General features: G+C 37.5%; 1 protein-coding gene across 8 annotated transcripts in view; it reads left to right on the forward strand.

Annotated features, from left to right (window-relative positions):
* The window catches only part of LOC106855662 (poly(rC)-binding protein 3-like), a 501,269-nt gene that overhangs the window by 295,880 nt on the left and 190,715 nt on the right, over positions 1-14,674 (forward strand). The gene's annotated exons all lie outside the window — the stretch shown is intronic.

Here is a 14,674-nt window from a genome sequence, read left to right on the forward strand (position 1 = left end):
GTAATGATTATTAGTAATTTAGAGAAGAAAGGAGAAAGTTCCCTGCCTGCAAGGAATTGAGGTCTTCAGAAGTGGTAACACAGATGAGGGAGGCTCCAAGTAAGCCTCTGGTTTACAAAGCAAGCTTGCAGTTTTCTTATTGCATAGACCCTGCTGCATAAAACTACCAAGCTACTAATCATTTTTAGCTATAGAGGTCTAGAAGAAATGCACTATCTCTGGAACAGTTGAACACATATTTCCTTCTCAAAGATGAGCTAAGAATAAATCATATTATCTGGTAAAGTGAGCCAGTTTGGAATAAGAGCTAAAAATATAACTTTTAGTTAAGGAATTTATTTGACTTTGTTCTCACTGTAAATTAGGTGTCATACACTGGATTTGGGTTTTTTTATGATATACATACATTCCAACAATCATCATAATCAAAGAAGTAAGAAAGGATAGTCTTAGCAGTAGGAATTTGCAAGTAATGCTACATCCATCCCTCATTGGGGAGGGCAGTGGGAGTGTCACTGAGTTCAGTTTCTTTGCTCTCCAGTTACTTTTCCATCCTTTTGGTCATTTACAGTTACTTTTTTCATTTCTCCTAATTTTGTAAATGGGACACTTGATAGATTCCTAATAACTTAGCAAGCAGCAGAGATACCCCTCAATGAGTGCAGCCCCTCTGGTGCTTGCACCCTGGGAGAAGATTCCATAGGAAGTCATGCTTCCTTAGTGAGTCAGTCCAGTGCCTCAGGTCCATGTTGTCCTGGTGTCTTTGCTCATGGAGCTGTTAAAGACATTTTCTCTTATGCTCAGACCTCATACCTGTGTCGAGGTTTTACCAGGGCCACCCAGCAAGAACACAAGCAGCAGGAGAGGAGGCCTCTGGTTGATAATTTTCCCAGGAGCAGGAGTTCTGGTATGCAGCAGTGATTCTAGAAAAAAAAAAAAAAAAAAAAAAAAAAAAAAAAAAAAAAAAAAAGACGATTCGACATTTTCTTTTATGTGACTTGATGTACTCACTGTCAGCTCTACTGGTAGAAGGCTGCTTTGCCAGTTCAGCTGTGCCTCCATAAGGGAAGACTTAAAAGCTGTATCAGTACTTTGTCAAATCTTAAACTATTGGAATAAATATATGTAAATCTTCGGATACATTCAAGAGCTCTGGAGAAAATATTCATCACTCCTAAGATTAAGGAATCTAATCATGTTTTATAAGAGATACACTCCTGAACTCTAGCTCTTTCTTATCTGGTACAACAACTTTGTAAATTATTCTGAATAGGAGGTTCTCATTCATTTTGTTAATGCACTGATACAACCATCCTTTATGAAGGATGCTTACATTTTATTGACTCTCATACAGCTGGTCAGCAGATAACCTTCTTATCCTAGACTTCTCTAAAAGTTTCCAAATAGAACTTACCCATATCTAATTTGGATGCTCCAAGTGCTCTCTGACATCTTTTCTTCATGCAGCTGAGAGCTAGTGGCAATGCCTTCCTGCTGAAGCCTTTTTTTCTCAGGAAAAATAATCCAGAGGGGAAAAAAAAAAAAGATAAAATAATGCAGCATCTGAATCATTCAGAACTCAAATACAATTTAATTCACATAGACAAGCTTCATTAAAAGAATATTAATATGGTAAGCTAAGAAAGTGAAAGAGTTAAGGTTAGGGCTAGGAAGGAAAATACAGGAAAAGTTTAAATAGCAAACAAGTATGCATGACAAGTAATATTGATTTTCCATCATTCCTAGCCTTTGGAAGTATATCCATTGGCAGTTTTATGTCTAATGTTAAATCATAAGTCTTATAGTTTAGATAGGAATGCTTCAGTTTTATTTTTTTTTACAAGTTTCACCTAAAACATAAAACAGTTTGGACCAGAACTGACTTCCAACAAAGAAACTTGATCTGCCTGGTCCACTAAGATTATAATGCTGCTCTGAGCTTGTAGAGTGATCCTGTGTCATGCTCCCTCTCCTCTTGTGAAGCAGAGATCCCATTATAACTTTGTTGAATCGCTTAATGAGGAGCTAAAAAAACTCCTACTGTGAGTTAAAGACCCAAATAGAGCAAGATTTCTGAGAAGGACATAAGACCTTTTAAATTAAAGAAAAACATCCTGCTATGTTTCTTATTTTTAAAATTAACTTCGGTGCCAAAAAGAGTGGGAAAAACAAACAGTAATATATTGAAAGCTAATATATGTCCTTATACATATTCTTCTCTGTTTAATTAAGAAAAAAAAAAGGACTGTAGCTGTCTAGCCTTTATATACTTTATATATATTAGTGCATACTCTTCCTTTACAATCTTTTCTACTTTTTATTCCTGTGTAGGGATGAATGAATTACAGAGAAAATCTCCCAGTGAAATAATTTTTACTCCCTACCAGTGTATTTTCCCTCTACCACTATATAATTGAATTCCCTTCAGTTACAGCTCTATGCCACAGTATCTCCAAGCCTTCATTTTTTCAGATTATTGAAGTTTCAGAAAAATTGAAGCAGGTTTTCGTACTACCTAAGAATTCCTTCAAAGAAAAGAAATCAACAAATTGTTGTGCTGTTTTTCTGCCTTTCTAATAGCAAAACAAGATATTTGATGTTCGTTCAAGTTGGTAAGGAAGATTACAAATTGTATCCCCAGAAAAATAGCTTTAACAGAGGATGGCTATAATGTTCTCCTCCGTGTTTATAAGCCAGCCTGCAGAGCAGGCTGTCACTTGGGAAATTTCTACCTGTTGTTCCATTAATAAGCAAAGAAATAACAGATCATTGCAAGAAGAGGAAATATTTAGAAGAGGTTATAGGTAAGACTTCCAACTAACTCAGCTAACACAGGTATTAGTGAAATTTGGAATCTTTGACAGTTTTTCTCATTGGACTTAAATGCAGTACTTCAATATTCAGCTTCTTCACAGTGTATTTTCAGATTTTTTGCTAGGTGGTAGCTAGTTTATTCTCTGTAATGAGGCTTCCTGTGAGCATACTATTCATGAGGCCTTGGCTTTAACAAGTAACATGGTATGTTGGCATACACATACCGAGCTTGCCCCTCTTGGCACGAAAATTTGTATGTGGGCTTTTTATTGACTATTATCTAGTAATCATAGTTTTCAAAGCATTAGTTTCAGGGTAGTAGTTGTAATATTTCCACTACAAATTATTAAAATCAACACTTGATGTTAAATTTGCATATTTGTGTAACTTGGTGGGGAAAGAATTTAAGATCTATGTTGTTGTTGCTTCTCATGAAACTTGGATGAGCACGGCTCTTTCTGTGTAGCAATGTATGCAGTGTCATCCAATCACAGGTTTTCATCCCTAGGTCCCAATTCATACTGACCTCACATTTTTCCTTCTACAGAAGGATGTCTCTCTGTACATTACTGATGCTGTGGCTTAACAGGATTTTCTGGTTGCTATTGCTAGGTAGGGCTAAACAGAAACCTCTAAAAAAAATCTTGCAATGAAATGCTTATTTCTCTTTAACTGTCTGTCTGCCAGAACATAGTCTTATGCTATGCCTCTGGCACATAGCACCTCTGAGCTGACTTTATTCCCTTGCTTTGGCTCTGGTGTTTCTTGACCTGTTCAGGAGGACTCCTCTATGACTCAGTTGCCTTAAACAGCAGAAAAAAATACTCCTCTCGACTGAGTTTTATGGTATGACTTCATCTGGTTTGTTAGTGCTCAGATGCAGAGCTCCAATTCTTGCCCCTCAAAGCCTAACGTCTTGCTCACACCACCCACCTTCTGCCAACTTGAGTGCCATCCACAGCAAACCAGTTCAGGTCACTGAAATGGCACAAAAATAACTTGGTAAAAATCTGCTTAGACAGACCTTGGAACTTCACCCTTTGTACGGTGTGTCTGCCTCTGTGAACAAAATATCAGAAAAAGGCTCCTGACTCTTGGCAAGTTGCCTTGTTCACCTTGCCATGATGCTGGGGAGCTGTGTTGTGCCCACAATATTTGATGGGGGAAAAATTCCACAATATGGCAAGACAGGAAAATGTAAGCATTTATCTCAAGCCTATCTGGAGAAAAAAAGTCTGCAAGAGTATCTAATGTAAAAATATTCTGAATTCACCTTACACTTTCAAAAATATAGCTCAGAATAATACAGAGAATCTGTGTCAGCATTTGTTATTGTCTCCTGAACTTTCACAAATAAGCTTGATCCTCAAGGCTTATAGTATTGCATCCCACTGATTTAAGCAGTTTAGAAATATACAAACATACACCTCCATAGCTGTAAAACATTAAACCTGTAAAGCTCTTAGTGCTACTGCCTAGGATCAATGTTTCATTTCCTTAGCTCTGTAGTAACCTGTATTTTTTTTTACTAACCTGGATTGATGCAGATTGCTCAGAAAATACTGGCTGCTTTAATGTCTCTCTTGATAAGACTATCCTATTAGTATGTGGAAAAACAAAGAGGTTTAGTACTAAACTTTTCTAAAAAGATAGCATCAATAGACAGTAAGAGCATAAAAAGAAACACAATATATTGAAAAGAAAAAAAAGGGCTCTCCTTCAGATCATGGACATGTTTTAGGTGTGCAGCTGATTTAGATCTGTCTGAATGCTTTGGACAGCAAGCATTGCATGTGCTAGTGCTGAGTTTGTTTAAACTGCAGTCATGCCCATCTCTGCAAGCTCATCTGGGGCATGGACCTGCACCATGAATCTCTTCTGAGCCTTAGAGCATCATGTGCATTCCCTTTCCTTTTGGACAGGCTCCAGAGATTCAAATGTGGCATCAGCCCTAGGCAGTGCTGGGTTGCAATGCTATTGTCCTGCTGCTCATGGCACCTTGCTGCTAGCTAGTCCTGTGATCCCAGCTGACAGGACAAAAGAATCTTGCTCTCACCTTTAAGAGAATACTGAAAATACTGCAAGCATTCAACAACATATGCATGCTAAAATGAGAGAAATTGTATTTGTAATGCATTTTTAGATTATTTTCCCAGGACGACATATTGTGAAGCCAAATCCCTCAGCGAATGAAGAAAGTGCTAGGCTGTCTCTAGTAAAATCCACTTTTTGTATGTCAAGGCAAGAGTATGAATCTGACTCCTGACTGACAACCATTTTTCCAAACTTGTCATACAAAAGTAATGCACAGTTCTGCAGTCAGTACTTTCAGGTTCTGATAAGCAGATAATAAAAGTCAATCTGAATAAGAAATAGGCAGATTTTGACGTTCCTCCAGGTTAATATTAAGGCCTGTCAGGTCACATGTTTTCTTTGGTCTACCAAAAAGTTGTTTATTAGCTAATATGATGTAAAGAATACACTTCTTTATTTATTAAATTTACACCTGCAGGTAATTGATGAAGACAAAGGTCTCCTATATGAAGGAGTTTTATTTTAGGATTAGAGCAATAGCTGTTCAATTTTTATGTTGTATTTTTCCAGTAATGTCAGACATGTTCAGAAGCTTATCTGTCAGACAACTATGGAGAATCATTCACCTTTGAAGCATTCATTCTTATCATCATCCTTATCAGAGTCACATTCATCCCCCTGGACATTGCAAATCAATACCTGAGAATAATTTGGAGAGTGTTGTGGCAAAACAGTCTCTCAGAATATAGCCCTTAATGAAGCTGATATTGTGTATGATTTTTGCAGCTGGCTAAATTCACATTCCACCTGCAAGTTGCTAGTTATGTCCTTTTAGTGATTCCATTTTCTGTAAGCATCTTTTTAAGTTCAGGTTTATGCAGAACTAGTTTTGAATTCAAGGATCTATATTCAGAAATAATGGAAATTCTCTTTAGTACAATATGTTGATGACATTGTTTCTGTAAGTTAATTCTGTATTATTTAAGTCTTTCAGTAAAAAATATAACCTGTATCCAATAGCTGTACTTGAACTGCAGTATAGTATTTTTTAGAAAAGCATCAATCTTGATTTGAAATTACTGGGAAAATGTAACACACTTTTTTTTTTCTTTTTTCTTTTCCCCAGTAATTAATTACTATTCCTGGTTAAAATTAAATACACTAGTAAACAAACCTGCCTTCTCTCTTTCCTGAATCTGAATGTATTCATATTCAGCTTTCAACCACTGGACCTCTGATAATTAAGTGGAAGATAAACTCTTTTACTGTCAAACTTCTGCTTCTCGCATTAGATGTGAGACTACGATTAAGACTCAACCCTTCACCTTCTCTTTGATGAGCTAAGTAGATTAACCTTCTGGAGTCTTTCACTAGAAGGCATGTCTTCTAATTCTGTAATCATTCCCTAGGCTCTGCTATGAACCTTATCCAATTTCTCAGCATCCTTCTTGAAATTTGGATGCTGGAAATAGGCACAGTGTTTCAACCACAGCTACACTGGTGCCAAATACAGAAGTAAGATGTAGTCCTTCTCTCTCCCTCAATCAAGCCCTACCAGTAAATTGGGAGTTGGGCTGCCTAGTTTTATATAGATGAAACACAGTGACACAATCTTACCCGTAAGACTGTCATCCTTTTTGTCATGCTATGTCTGTGGTAGCATCCAGATTCTTATTCACAGTACTGCTCTTCTGCAGGCTTCCTGGAAAGGGGTTTGTTGTGTTTGGCAGGCTTAAAGTTAGCTTTCACACAGAGCTCTCCACTCTGAAAAACACATAAATTTTCCTTTTCTTTGATGACGCTCCATCATAGAGAAGATGTGTAATCACCTGTGGCAGCAAGTTGACATTTTAAGTAGCCACACTGTGCTTCCCTTGAGTGAGCTAAGAGAAGAGAGCACACCAAGATGTTTGCAGCTTTGTTCCTGCACCTCATGTGTTCCTGGATGGGGACAGCAGGAAAACACAATTGCTGCATGCATTTGGACCTCTGTCAGCCTCATACTTCAAAAAAGAGGAGTGACTAAATCAACACCTAGAATGGTACACAGAAACACACCAGAGTTAATATTTTATACTTTTTTTTTTTTCTAAGTTCTTAAAGAGATGCAGGTGCTTGGTGGTGCTCTTTTGCAATATTGTCTCATATTTTTTAGTAATTTCTGTTCCCATAGTATTCTTACCACCCACAGATCTGTCAGCATGGAGAATTATTTAAGAGGTACATTTTAATTCTTGTTGTTGACACTTGGCCCCTTTATATTTTGGGCCAAATACCCAAGTTGCTTTTTAAGTCTGAGGGTGAAATCAAAGCTTTGAGAAAGTCAGGAGGACCTCTGCTGTCAGTATGGCCAGGGCTAGGGTCTTCCCTCAGGTTTTCTCTGCAAGTTCTTACAGGCATTTACGTAACTACCTGCCTTTGGCTCTTTTTTTTTTTTTCCCTGTGCATTTTCAAATGGAAGGGCAATATTTATATGTAGTCAAGTTGTTTTGACCCTTACACTGCCCCCATCTTTCAGGAGAGTGATGTCACTCAGTCCAGTGCAAAGACCAAGCATACAATAGAGCATTTTACTATTTGTTGACAAATAGGAATGTGAAGTTTCAGAGTAAGAGCTCAAGGAAGGTCAGTCCTTGGCTTCATTCACCAACAAAGGATTGTTCCCACTGAAAGACAAGGATAGAGTAACTTGCATCAGGCATACATAAATCTGGCGTCATAGAAGAGCCTTTCTTCAAAGCTTAAATATATGCAGTTAGAATCCAATTAAAAATACCAGCACAACTAAATAAATTATGAATAGATGAGGAATATAAGAAATAATTTTGTTAGAAGTTGCATTGTGGTAGGATTTACTTTAATGCAGGAGAGCGTTCACTGAGTTTCTAACATGTAATCCTGTTTTTCTACATACACAGTTGTACAAATGACCTTTCAAAGTTTTGTGAAAACATGTTCTTGTTTGGAGGTTGGATATTATCCATGATGGAAAACTTAAAAGAAATCAAACAATGATCAGAACCATAAAGCTAGAAAATGCAGTTGCAGACACAGTATATATAAAAGTGTATTTATTTTGTTAAGCTTGGAATTGTGAGAATGAATGAATGGATCTGTGACGAGTAACACACACAAAGGGAACAGACACCAGATTTTCAGATTTTTTTTGAAGGATAACAGGAAATGCTAAGGGAGTTTCATAGGTAAGAGACATTTCTTTTTTTTTCTCATTTCTATATACAGATCATGTTCACGTTTACTGTACATCTTAGACATGTTATGTTTTCTGGGAAAGCATCTGCCTGACTTTGCATCTTGCCTCACCACTTTTCATTAACAGTAAAGCAGCAATATTTCTGTGTGGATTATTTTACTATTTTCTTCTTTCAATAATAATTTTTTATGGGGGAAAAAAGTTAACAATGTTCATCAGGTCTGTATGGATTAAAACTAGTATATTCGAGTGAGAATGGTCGATAGTTTTGCAGAAAAAAAGTTCATGTGTATGACAATGAACTGTGGATTAAGCAGCGTTATAAACTGCAATCATTGTATCTTAAAATTATTTCATAGTTCAGATACTAATAAAACATTTTAATTAGTATTGCTATTAGAGTTTACGCTGTCACATTTGTAAGGTACTCCAGCAAGGGGCAGTGCAGGACACAGAAAGCAGTTCTTGACAGTAAATCAACTCCCTATTGAGGTTTGTAACATGTTTATTTCAGTTATTTTTTGTGTTTATTTATTGTAGAAGTTCAAGCAAATCAAAATCATTTTAAGTTGACCAAACACTCTTGTTATTGGCCTACTTATAATTTCTGAAATGGTGTTTAAAAGGCAAAAAATCTTTCTTGAAGTCAGTTAATGACTGTATATCAGTCCTTGGAATTTTTATTTATATTAAGTATAAGAAAATGGAACTCAAGGTCAGGGCTGCAGATTTGGACCTGTATCTTATCTCTTACCTTTTAAAAAACAGCTATTCTTCCAGATAGATGAAATTCATAAAATACCCAATTAAATATATCCTGTGTATGTATCCTGTTACAAGCAGAAAACAGACAATGATTTGCAGCTTTATGCAAGTCAACAGAACACATCATTCAGACCGAAATGTCATTCAAAAGCATTTATAGAGTTAAAGAAGACCTGTGAAGAGGTTTTTATTGAAAAAAGTTATTTTCTGTAATGGAAAGAATCTCAGCCTTTTTCTTATTCTTCTGTTGATTACATCAGCGAGGCAAAAAAGGGCATTAAAGAGTGCAAAAGTTGTTCCAGGTTATTTTGTACCTTGGTTTACATTTACCTCCTGAGCAATAATTAACCTGATGACTGATAATGAATTGAAACATAAGTGTCAGAATCAGAACTGTATTTCTCTGTTAAATTCTGAGCTTGACAAATCCATTTTATAAAAGCAGCAACCTATTTGCTAATGGCACAGCAGTCTGTGAAATGTCATCAGATTGAAAAGATGGAACAGAAAAATCTAAGTGTGTTCTGAGGTAAATTCGACATCCTGGAAGCTTGTATAAATTCACTTTGTCAGAACCAGTAATGTTGCTGCCCTGGGAATCTAATTCCAGTTGTCTCCTATATATTTAGCTATGCTTCTTTTACTTTATTTTACTTTATGAATTAAATTTTGTAGATTCTGCATTCCTCAATTCCCATATAAGTGAGCCTAACCTTTTTTAACCCGTGAGCTTGCATTTTCCTTTCGAGAAATGAAAGTGGTGTGAGTTTAGTATAGTTCTAGGAGTGACAAACCCAGGTGCCTTATTTATTGAGGATGTGGAAGCTATTTAAAAGAATTTGGGTATTTTACATCAATTGTTTGGAATTTTGAGAAAAAAATAATTAGTCCATCAATTAGCTTGTTCCTCATTAAACTTCACCTGTTTGAATTAAATACTTTGCACTGTGTAGGTTTTGATGTGAAGTTTCAATGTCCTCAACAGGCTGGGGTTTAGTGCTGTGTGTTGGTTTGGTAGGTTTGTACTCTCTTATGCAGTCACTAATGGGTAGAGGAGCTTTTCTAGTAGCAAAGCATTAACACCACTCAGTTCTTCTGACCCCAAACAGGAAAAAATAACGATAGTCAATTAAATTTATTCTGATCATTGTGTTAGATCACTAACACTTGATATTTAAACAGATATTGAAGACCAGCTAATATATAAATCCGTAATGGATTGAGTTAGGCAAGCTCCAGGTCTCTGCCATGCTTGTAAAAAGAAGTTGTCTCACTCCTCACAGTTTTATTAAAATAAAATGCAACCTGCAGTGGAGCTGACAGCTGAGCAGTCAGGTTACAAATCAGCCTGTGATGGTAGGGCAGACCAAATGAATATTGCCATGCAGCTTGTCAAAGGCAGGGTGAAAAACAAGGCTTGATGAATGGTGGAGCTTGGTCTGTGTAGTGCCAGGATGTACAGGCATAGCGTTTGGGACCCTGGCCAACAGTACCTTCAAAAATATTTCAAAGTGAGCTAGGATTAGAGAGCACCCCAAGATGTTTGCAGCTTTGTTCCTGTACCCCACATGTTCCTGGATAGGGACAGCAGGAAAACACAATTGCTGTGTGTTGGACCTCTGTCAGCCTCACAGTCCAAAAGAGAGGAGTGGCTAAATCAATGCCTGAAATGGCACACAGAAGCAGACCAGAGTTCATATTTTTACTTTATTTTCTTTCTAAGTTACTAAGGATGCATGAGCACGTTTATTTTCACATGTCATGTGGGCTTTCATTAACAAAAATATTCTGGATGTTCAAAAGGAGAGGTATTTAAGTAATATATAAATAATATTATTATAATGATATTTAAATAATACCTGTAACAGTGACAAGCAGTGACTGAAAAGTGAGTTGAACTAAGACCATGAGCTTTTTCTTCCAGCATGTGAGTTAATGGGCTAATGAGAGTCTGTGTGAATTACACTGGTGTATGGAGTTGTAACCAGAAGGATCATTTTAACCAACAGTCTTTTGCTGTGATCAGTTAATGCTGATAAAATGAGTTCTCAGCACCTATTTGGATCAAGTGATAGGTGATTCCTTTGAGTGATTTTAGCATGTAATTCTGTCTCTCCAGGGAATGCAGCCTTGCCTGGTAAATGTAATTGTCAGGGTAGTAACAGTGTCTTCTGATTTTGCTTTCTCATCTTGATACATGCCCACAGAAGGTGCTCTGGAATAATATTTTGGGCTCTCAGTCTGAGAAGTAATAAATAGTTCTGAGAAGTTAGAAAAGTTAAAATTTATTTTCAGGGATATACAGAACTATTTTACAGATCAAGATGCTTCAAATACAGAACTGCAGCTCTTCACAGCAGAAGTAAATATCACTGAAAATAAGAGCAGATACAGGTTAGAATAAAGGTATCAGCACCATGAAGGATGATTTGGGGCTTTTCTTTTTTAATTAAGGTTATTGGAAAGCTACATAATTATTACTTCCACACAGAAGAAAGAAGATCAATGTGTGCTATAGAGGAGTTCAAGAAAATAATCTGTCTTTAGAAGCTATAAATGTACAGCAATTTAAAGAAAAAATTAACAGCAGTGGAGAACAGTAGTGAAGCAATTATGAGAGTTGCTGCAGAAGAGTGTAAGAGATGCACACTGTTGGCCTTGGTTTCTCTATGTTTTAGCATTTGCAGTGTCTCTGAGATAATTAAAATGCAAATGTGTACTTCTGCTGGGCAAGAGCGTGGCAAGCCCCTGTCTCTGGTGTGGGTTGTGGCTGCAGGCTGGTAATGCAGGGTGGGCACCCCAGCAGACCTACAGTGCCCCCTCCACCACAGCCCACTGTGTGCTCCTGTGGACACGATGCCTTCGGACCTCTTAGGCTTCAAATCGGATATTTGTCTTGGTTTGCAGTCCAGGCACGTGCTCTCTGCTCTCTGTCACCACTGTTTTCATGTTTTCCAGTGCACTTGGAAACTGGCAAACACAATGGAAACATCTAAATCACTCTGTTCCTCAGAATAACTATTGTAATATCAATACCGGTCTCCAAAGTTGTTTTGTCTCTCTCCACTTCACTGCCATCTTTGTAGAGGAAGGAGACGCTTTAACAATATCTTAAAAGCAGAATATTTTAAAGCAAGATCAATAAATAGAAATATTGATTGACCAGTGTCCCTTTAGCTAGTACACTGTTGCCTTTCTATCATGTTATTAATAAAAATCATTGTACTAAGAAGAATCTACTTGAATGGGTTAGAGCTATTACTATGTCATTGATGTACTGTTGCACATATACATACATGTACATATCTATCTATTGATCTATCTATCTATCTATCTATCTATCTATCTATCATCTAAACTAAGTGTTCTATAATAATTATTTATTTGGCCTGAAGATGTTGTAATATAAGATGAATGGAATTTCATTCTGGTTGAGACTTCATTGAATGTTTTTGATTACACTTCAACAGTTCAAAGGTCGTACAATAATGTTTCATTAAAACACTGATCAGAAAAAAACGTGTTTCAATTCCGTAAGATCCATTTAATTCCCTCAGAGCTGTAAAATACTAAACCTTAGTACCTTCAACCTTTCAACATGATCCACTCAGAAAAAAATTGCACGTTTGTATTAGTCTTTTTAGGATGAGGTGTAAGAGTAAAAAATGGGAATTGGTGCCGTTGTTAGATGACATATGAGTCAAACGTACAGCATACTTTATAAATAAACACAGAAAGTCATGCCTCTGTCTGATTGCACTGACTGCTAAATGAAATCTTCCTCATTTTTAAGGAGACTTTTGGAAAACTTTAGTTCAAATGCTGGAATGAATTGAAAGTAAGAAATAATGTGTTTAAAGCCTGTGGAGGTTGGCACTTAGTGAAATGTAGGTCAGTCAGATTACACCATACAGTGTCAGCTGCTGTGTTTTGTCATCTGCCTGTAATAAGAAGAACCAACGTAGGTAGCAGTTATACTCAAGAAATGTATTTTTCTCCTAAGGAGAAAAGAGTGATTGATAGGAGCATATCCATGCTGAATTGGAGTCTAATGTTGATGCTGAGCTCTGAAAAACAAGGAATAGTGAGTGACACAGGTTAGCGAAGGAATAGACAAAATAACACGGATTTTTTTTCTCCTCAAAATAGCCTTCATCAGAAAACTTATTTCCTTTGACTTAGAGAAAGACACAAAATAATCAGGAGGTAAAAAACTGAACGCACAAAACCAAGGAAACAACCCTTCCTTTCCCAGCACAGTTTCTGCTTCTGAATGTTCAGTCTCACGTGCCATGAGAGCATTGGGCTCTGACGCTGTCAGGCTCTGCACCAATACTCACATGCAACATCTTCCTTCTCTCTGAGGTTCGTTGGTAATTTTCCTCTGTAAAGTGGGTGGACACCACCACAGAAGACACAGCAGCTGATAAGTGCTATTTTATATTGTGCTATCTTAGGTGTAATGTTTCCTATCAGCAAAAGCATTTAGCTTATAAATTAGAATGGCTGTTATTAAAATGTTTCTGAAGTTATATCAGAGCTAATTAATTTGTAATTTTAGGTGCTAAAGATGTAATTGTCTTTTTCTGTATTGAATGCTGTCATTTTTTCGTAAACCTGACAGTTACATACGTTGAACCTTAATAGTTTATTTATGACTCTTTAGCGATTTATATATTTTTTTATTTTAATGAGTAGGAGGTTGTATGTATGCACTTGCTAATAAAAGTAACTTCTTGAGAGCCACTCATAATTTTTGGACTCTCACAAGATTCACTTGATTTTTCTCACATGGTTTTCTGCAAGTCAAATATATAATTTTGGTTATAATTATTCAAGAAGAATTCAGCAGCTGAATCAGTGTTTAAAAAGGTAAGCTGCTTGCTGTATTCCTCCAGTGTGGGAAAGGCTGATGATGATCTCTGGGACGGAATTTAAATGGTGTTCACGTGGGTTCACATGAGCCTAGAGGAGTCTGAAGGAGGGAGATACTGGACATAGTGAAATCTGTGGTGCAGGTGGAAGGGAATGTGTTGCCAGAGATGGTGCTGAATCTTTTTACAGTAAACTGATGGGTAAGGAAGAGCTCAGGAGGGACTGACTTTCTAGAGGAGAGAGCTTACAGTGGTGTGAGATGATTTCTAAGGCTTAGGTTGTGCAGTCGGTGCTTTCAGTAAGTCCATGGCTCTTCAGGCACCAGTGCATCCTTCACAGACCTGCTCTGGATTTTCACCTTCACAGGGTATCCCGCGCTCTGTCTCCATTAATGGCAGCAAATCCTATGTCACGGGCTGCCTTGGTTAAAGGCTATGTTTAAAGGTATGATTTCACCTCCACTTTTGCTGTAGCCTTCCTGGGACCAGGGAACAGTGCACCTGTCTGTCATCTCTACTGACAGATTATTCTCCCCTCGGCCACTTTGCTTTCCCTGCTCCTGCCCCCTTTGGGAAAGGAGCTGAAGGAATCAGCCTTAGCCCACAGCTCTCTGCTGGTGCTCTGTACCTCCTCTTGTTGGCTGCTCACCAGAGCTGGGGCAAGAGGACTGACAGGTTCCTGGTGTCAGACTCAATGTAAGGCATTTCTTACATCCCCTCAGTGTAGTCAGGCTGCAGGGGCCACCACTGCTGCTGACAGGACTTTGGGTGTTGCACTATGAGCATGACATTTGGCAGCTGTCTCAATTTAAACAAAAAGGGGCTTCCTGCTGCAAACAGAGGCATGCAAAGATAAGGACTTCGTGATGTAAAGATAAGCAATTCATATCACAGGAAATTCCCTGACTTGTTCTTGAAACGGACACTTCTAAAGGAGAAAATTATGATATCAAGTCTGTGTGTTACCTCCAGG

Source organism: Sturnus vulgaris, chromosome 1 (genome assembly GCF_052056855.1).
Source record: "Sturnus vulgaris isolate bStuVul1 chromosome 1, bStuVul1.hap1, whole genome shotgun sequence".
In the NCBI taxonomy this organism is placed as follows: domain Eukaryota; kingdom Metazoa; phylum Chordata; class Aves; order Passeriformes; family Sturnidae; genus Sturnus; species Sturnus vulgaris.